Source organism: Gossypium hirsutum, chromosome A06 (genome assembly GCF_007990345.1).
Source record: "Gossypium hirsutum isolate 1008001.06 chromosome A06, Gossypium_hirsutum_v2.1, whole genome shotgun sequence".
Lineage (NCBI taxonomy): Eukaryota > Viridiplantae > Streptophyta > Magnoliopsida > Malvales > Malvaceae > Gossypium > Gossypium hirsutum.
In genome coordinates this window covers 72,534,017-72,541,915 of record NC_053429.1, presented here as the reverse complement: position 1 = coordinate 72,541,915, position 7,899 = coordinate 72,534,017, and the positions used below count along the sequence as shown (strand labels likewise).

Here is a 7,899-nt window from a genome sequence, read left to right as displayed (position 1 = left end):
TTAAATATTTGATGAGATATGTAAATCATGCTGGTATGTACTGAATTTTTGCTCATTAGGTTCAAGGAATTTCGTGTCTTTATGTATGTTGGACATCTTGAGATTCTAGTCTCCACTAATCGGATTGAGATCCGGGTTTCATATCATGATTTCTTAGGAAAGCCAGAGGAGGCTTTGAAATGAAATGTAACTGAGAGTTGAATTGGAAAATAATCGGACTGTGTGGCATTATAAAAAGTATGAGACCGAGATGAACTGCCTAGTTTGACAATTCGAATTTGAAAAAGATTCAGGTATGAATGTATATGTAACATGATAGTATGGATTGGACTTTTGAGTACATGAACTTTCTGATAGATATTATGTTTCAGTGAAAGTGTTGTAAAGCGAAAACCACTCATGATTCTTGTATGCGGAATTTAAGAGATAGGTAGTAAAAGCTCAGCTTGAGTGAAAGTTCTTTGACATTGATTATAGGATTGAGAGAAATAAGTGAAAAACCAAAACCACTTTTCTAGTAAGATTTCCGGGGACAAAAATCCCTAAAGGGGGAGAGAAATGCAACATCCCGATTTTCAGCCTAGTCGGAACAGTGGTTTCAGGACCACAAATCTGATAAGTAAAATTTTATTTTTATTATCGATAAACCGTAATTCATACATATTTCTATCCCATGCTTAGCACATTTTATGGATAATTTTTCCTAAAAATTGGTGAATTCGATGCTCCTAATGCCTTAATTTCATGTTTTATACATAGGTGAGCATAAGAGAGTGAAAGGAACGAGAAACGGGCCAAAAACGAAGAAAATGGGCCAGCATATGAAAGCAACACGGCCTGGACTTCCTCACACGGGTAGACCATATTGTCGTGTCCCTTTGGCAAGGTCAAAGTACGATTTACAAGGGTAGATCACACGCCCGTGCCCATTTAACAGCCTTAACCACGACCTTAAGCAATCGCACACGGGCGTGTCCCTGCCGAGCCCAAGTTTAGTCCAATTCCAAAAAGGCCAATTTTGAAGGCTGTTAGGCATTCCAAAGCCTATTTAAACACCTGATGAGGCACTTAGATAGGGCGACACAGAGGAGCAAGCAAGGAATTGCTCAAGGAAAGCCGATCAATCCATCTCAAAAGCCGAATTCACCATCAAGACTGAAGACCTCCCTTCAAATTCCCTCAGGATTTTTGGGTTTTCTTATGTTTTGTTATTTTTATTCTTTTGAGATGTTTTCTTTCATTAGTATGAACCAAAACCCCTAAATACCTAAGGGGAATGAACCTAAGACGGATATTGTTATTATTATTTGAATTGTATGATAAATATTTGACTTGTTCTTAATTATGTGTTCTTAATTCTTGTTTTGATATTCCAGGATATTGATTCAAGTTAAGCTCTTATTCAGAGGAGGAATAGACCCTCTCTAAGAGTAAATTGGTCATAATTAAGCGGAGTTGGTTGCGCGCCTAGAGATAGGGCGACAAGATTTTGCCGGATTAGGGTGAAACCTAATAAGGGGATCCATAGATCGAGCTAATGCAACCCTAAGGCATTAATTAGAAAGAGATTTCAATTATTCAAACTAGGGTTAGACGTTGTTAGTCTCAAGAGAGATAATAATATAACTTAGGGATCTTTACGGAACAAGTAGAATGAATAAATCATCCGATTCAGGGTCAAATAACAACTGAAGTCTAGGTGGATTTTTCCTTAGGTATTGTCTTAATCAATCGAGTTTTCCAAAAAGTATTTTTCCCAAATTTCTTTTCTGTGATTTCTTAGTTAGTTCATTAGTTATATAAACAAAACCCTTTTTATTTTTTAGGCTAGATAATAAAAAGAAAATTGATACTAGTACTTTTAGTTTCTTTGGGTTCGATAATTCGGTCTTGCTAAAGCTATACTACTGTTCAATAGGTGCACTTGCCTTCATCGTGATAATAGTTAGTTTCAAGAACGATTCACTATAAATATTAAAACCTGTCATGAATATCACGTATCAAGTTTTTGGGGCCGTTGCCGGGGATCTAAGATATTAGGAGCACTCGACTTTTATTACTTCATCTATTTAATTTTGCTACAATTTAAATTTTTTTCTATTTTTATTACTAATTCTTCTTTTTCCCATTTTCTGGCAGGTTATTATAGTTTATGACTAGAAGAAACCCGTCAGGACCATTACTTTTTGACAGTGAGACTGACCGCACAGTTTGTAGAAACCGAAGAGAAATAAGACGAAGCCTAAGTTACACAGAGGACGAGCAAGAGGATGGTACTTCAACCACAACTAAAGAGATGGCTGAAAACCAAGAAAATCTGCTACCTCCTGCGATTGCTGCTGATCCAGTAAATCAGAATCTTGCTCCACGCACTATGTATGATTATGCTAGACCTAATTTAACAGGAACTGAGTCAAGTATAGATAGACCTACTATTGTTGCAAATAATTTTGATCTGAAACCAAACAGAATTCAAATGATACAACAATTTGTTTAGTTTGATGGTTTGCAGGACGAAGATCCCAACGCTCACTTGGCAAACTTTTTGGAACTATGTGATACATTTAAAATTAATGGTGTTTCTAATGACGCCATTTGCCTTCGGTTATTCCCTTTTTCTTTGAGAAACAAAGCTAAACAGTGGTTGAATTCATTACCACGGGGGTCAATCACTACTTAGGAACAAATGACCGAAAAGTTTTTGCTAAAATATTTTCTGCTGGCTAAAACGGATAAATTACGTAATGATATCTCTTCTTTTATGTAGATGGATTTAGAAACACTCTACGATGCATGGGAGAGATACAAGGACCTTTTGAGGAGGTGCCCTCACCATGGGTTACCACTCTGGCTACAGGTTCAAACTTTTCATAATGGTCTGAATCCTTCGACTCGACAAATGGTTGACGCAGCTGCTGGCAGAACCATCAATAATAAAACACCTGAAGATGCCTATAAATTTATAGAGGAGATGTCACTGAATAACTATCAGTGGCAAGTCATGAGGGCAAAGCTAACAAAAACAGCCAGTCTTTATAACGTCGATTCAGTCACCATGCTCTCTAATCAAGTAAAACTCTTGAATAAGAAAATTGATGGTTTCCTTAGTTCTTCACAGGTTCACCCAGTAATACAGTGCGAAGCAAATGGAGGTGGATCAAGCAATTCAGAATACCCAACTTATGGCCACAACATGGAGAACGAGCAGTTAAATTACATGGGTAATAATCCTCGATCTCAAAACAATCCTTATAGGAATACTTACAATGTAGGTTGGAGGAATCACCTAAATTTTTCATGGAGAGGCCAAGGAAATCAGAACCACCACCCCCTCAAGGCTTTCAGCAACCACCATACCAGCAGGAGAAAAAGTCGAACCTTGAGGAGATGCTAGCCAAATTCATCTTGGTGCCAGAGACTCGTTTTCAGAATACCGAGATGACACTCAAAAATCAACAAGCATCAATCCAAGGGCTCAAAACTCAGATTGGACAGCTCGCCAAGTTGATTTTCGAATGACCACAAGGTAGCCTGCCAGGCAACACTGAATCTAACCCAAGGGAGCAACTCACGCAATTGCCATTCAAGATAAGGAAGGGTTAGTGGGAAAACCAAGGCCAGAACCGGTGGTAAGCGAAGGTAAGAATGAGGTAGGCCAAAACGAACAAAAATCGGTAAGTCCAGAATATAAGCCTCATGTGCCACACCCCAATACAACAAGGAAAGACCGCTCAGTTGAACAATTTGATAAATTCCTTAAACTTTTAAAGAAACTACATATTAACGTACTGTTTATTGAAGCACTTTCACAGATGCCAAACGCAGTCAAATTTTTAAAGGAGCTTCTAGCAAATAAAAGAAAGTTAGATGAAAGGTTGCATGTGGAGCTGAACGCGGTTTGCTCAGCCATTCTTTAAAATAAGCTACCCAACAAACTAAAAGATCCAGGGAGTTTTACGATTCTTTGATTAATTGGTAGTTTAGATGTTAATAATGCATTGGCTGATCTAGGGGCTAGTATCAATGTTATGCCTTACAAATTGTTTAAGCAACTAAGTTTAGGGAAACCCAAACAAACTAGGATGAGCATTCAATTAGCAGATAAAACTGTCAGATTTCCTAGAGGTATTATTGAAGACGTACTCGTTAAAATTGAAAAATTTATATTCCCAGTTGATTTTGTTTTTTCAGACATAGAAGAGGACAGTAATGTTCCTTTAATTTTTGCAAGGCCCTTTTTAACAACTACTAGAAAAATTATTGACGTTGGCACAGGTGAACTCACACTTCGTGTAGGAGATGAAACAATCAACCTTCAAGCTCGCAACCCGAACAACACATCAAAAATTGAAGGTGATTGTACAAACTGTTCTACTAAGACTGATCATACAGTGCAACCTATTTTGTAGGAAATAAGTTCGAAGGATACACATGAGCCATGTTCAATCCACAACAAAGAATCTACCCATGAAGAACGAAGGTTACGAATCGAGGAGTTAGATGAATGGTTGACATTTAAACCGAGAAAACACGATAAACCAAAACTATGCCAGAACGAGCTCAATGCCTCAATAAATCAACTTAAGGTTGGAGATAAAGTTTCATTAGATGCCGCCAATCTTCACATTGACATGGCCAAACCGAATGAAGAAATTCCTCTTATGGTACTTAGCATTTTCCCATTTGGTACAGTCAAGGTAAGTCATCCCAAATTCGACACCTTTAAGGTAAACAATACCCGCCTAAAACCTTATTTTGATGGGATTCATAGCAGGAATGAGGAGTATAAACTCCTTGAACCACCATGACCATTTACCAGAAAGGTAAGTCGAGCTTAGACTATAAATAAGTGCTTCTCGGGAGGCAACCCGAGCACCAACAATATTAATTTCTTTAAATTTTAGTTTTAATATCTAACATACTAACTGACTCATGAAACACAGGCTTTCTAAAGCACATACGGCCAGGTACACAGGACTGCCTTAGGCCATGTGAAAATAGGTCGAAATTTTCCCCAACACGGCATACGATAAGTCGCCACGGCCGTGCGTTAGGACCATGGGCGAACCTACCAAAACAACACGGGCGTGCTACACGACCGTGTCTTAGAACCATGGTTGAACCTGAGAAAATAGCACGGGCATTCGCCACGCCCGTGTCTAGAACCAGTGGTCGAACCTGTCAAATTAACACGGGCGTGGGCTTACATACATGGGCATGGGAGAAGTGAACGAAGACAGACACGGCCATGTGACACGGTCGTATGCACCCACACGCCCAAGGAATACAGGCATGGGCAAAATGTCAGACGCGCCCAAATTCAAAATTCGTGAATCACACGGGCAAAAATTAGGGAACATGGGCGTGTCCCCTGGCCTTGTGTCCCAAAATCTATAAATACCCTTCACTATTCACCAGATTCTTCACCCAAAATCCCTAACCCTAGCTGCTACAAGTCTATACGGCCTCCTTGCCACGCCCTTGCGCTGCCTCCAACTCTATTTTCGACACCCATTCTTATCTTTTTAGCGTTTGTTTACTCTTTTGTCTCTATTTTCTTCATCTCTTTTACTAATTTTATGATTCTTATGGTTTTATTTGGCAGATTTTTTATTTATATTCATAGTTCTCACTATAGTCATGCTTATACGTTTATTCTTTGCCATTTTAGTCAACTCTCTGATACATTCATTCTTTTTGCATGTTCCCATAGAGTCTAGTTCAGTCATTTGATGTTGAAAATAATCATGCTTTTATTATGTCAATTACTTTATAAACTTCTATCATTTAGATTAAACTGCTAAGTATTATTGGTTGGACTGGTTAGTTTAACTATATTCATGACTATTTCTTTAGTTAGTTAGTTATGTTATATTCTTTCTTCTTCTTGCAGGCATACCATGTCAAGCTCACATGGCAAGAAAACTACCGTCCCCACTTTGAAAAAGTGGAAAGGCGTGTCTTCCTCGGGACCTACTGCGAAAATTTGCCACCCATACCTCTAATTTCCACTCGGCAATCAGGAGGAACTATTCCAAATCCTATGAGCCCGACCTTTAGGTGTGGGCCGTTGCATTGACTGAACAAAGCTTGAACAAGTCCAGTTGGCTGACAATGTACGAGCACTCCTGACAACCGATCCATAGGACCTCTTCTTTGCGATCATCGAGCCGGCGTACCTTGAGCTCACACTTGAACTTTGCTGACATTCCATGTTCAAGACGTCATGACCAACTTTGATGATCTTGGAACAGTCCAGTTTCGTCTCGGTGGTTAGTCCGCTAGTTGAGTGTGCCTAAGTTCGGCATAGCTTTGGGCCTGTACACAGAGGAGTTCATGGATAAGAACGACCTCGACACTCTCCGTTTCCACATCCACTACTCTCCCTCGAAGTGTTGGTACGCTTTGGTCCCCATTTTAGCCACCTACGACCCGAGCCGCTCCAAGGCATCGGCTCTCTCTCCCTCCTTGAGGTACCTATACGCCATCTTCGCACACACTTTGACAGGACGTCGAGAGAGCACCGGCGTCATCAACACTCACGACACCTAATTTCTATGGAGCATGGCGAATGGGTAAGTGCTAGACTTCGCCTACTTTATTACCCTCACCATTTGCCATTAGACGGAGCGACATCGGAGGGGGGTCATCTCCATTGGGCTACGTGACTCGACTGGCACGACACTTTGGGCTCCTCAACACAGTAGCACAACCATCCTCTCTTACTCTTATTGGCCAGATGCCCCCACAAGGCATCTCAATCATGCTTAGTATGAGGATGATCGAGAAGTACCGAGGAACCCACCCTCCTCAGTATCGCCTCGTCCAATTAGCTAAGGAGGGAGCCCCTGAGGACATTACTGATGATGTCCCTCCACATCATGAGGACCCACCGGCTCAGCCACCACCTCCTTCTCGTCCAGTTCATGCGGCGGCTTCATACGCTGACATCTCTGAGCGCCTAACTCAATTCGAGTAGTAGTGTTTTCAGTGCTTCAATCACATTGATGCTACACTACACCAGATTTGTTAGCACTTCCACATCTCATTGCCAGCCCCACTTCACGAACCATCTAGCGATGAAGATGTTTAAAAGCTTTTATTTCTTACTTTATGTTTTTACTTTTATTCTACTTGAAGACTACTTTTTATTTTTCTTTAAGCTTATTTTTATTAGGTTTTATAATTTTTTTTTGAATTTCGGCTATTTCATATCGAGTAATTATTCTTCCTTATATATTTCCTAAAAAGTTCCTGATTCTATCACAATTATAAAGAAATCCTAAGCTCATCATCATATAAGAACTAAAAACTCCACCGGGAAAGGTTCTCCACGACTACCATGTCCTACTCAACCATGACCATAGCTACCACCAGATATAATATTCTTTTGGCGCAGGACTTATGGACTAATGAACCTCTACCACCACCGGAGTATCCTCCTCCACTCTCACGCTGATTATTCTCCAAAACTCCCTATCTTATGATTATAAATCTATCTTTTTCAATATATCTACCTTTGTACGTTGAGGGCAATGTACATTTTAAGTGTGGGGGGTTTTTTATATTAGAAAAATCCCTGATTTTTTTTTATTCTCATGCGATCTTCTCATATCACTATTAGAATGAATTCCAATTAGTTTATAATGTTTATTGATATATCTTGAACTAAAACATAGGCATTTATGCATTGATTGTCTAAACTTTAAGACATTAAGGAATCAAGCATGATAATTTGATTTTTGAAGAATTAAAAACTTTTAGGTTGTTCCCCCAAGTTTAGGTATTATTTTGAGTTGAAATTCACAAGTTTAAACATGAAAAAGCCATAATTTTTGTGAGATATTGAGCCTTTAGAGCATCTATTATTTCTTTCATGCTCACTTTCATTATGAGTGC

At 39.4% G+C, this 7,899-nt stretch overlaps 1 non-coding gene across 1 annotated transcript; it reads right to left on the bottom strand.

Moving 5' to 3' along the window:
• Nucleotides 1-2,734: 2,734 nt before the first annotated feature.
• LOC121230944 (small nucleolar RNA R71) lies at nucleotides 2,735-2,841 on the bottom strand. The gene has a single exon (XR_005929016.1). It is a non-coding gene; the product is annotated as a small nucleolar RNA R71 (small nucleolar RNA).
• Between the last annotated feature and the right edge of the window lie 5,058 nt (nucleotides 2,842-7,899).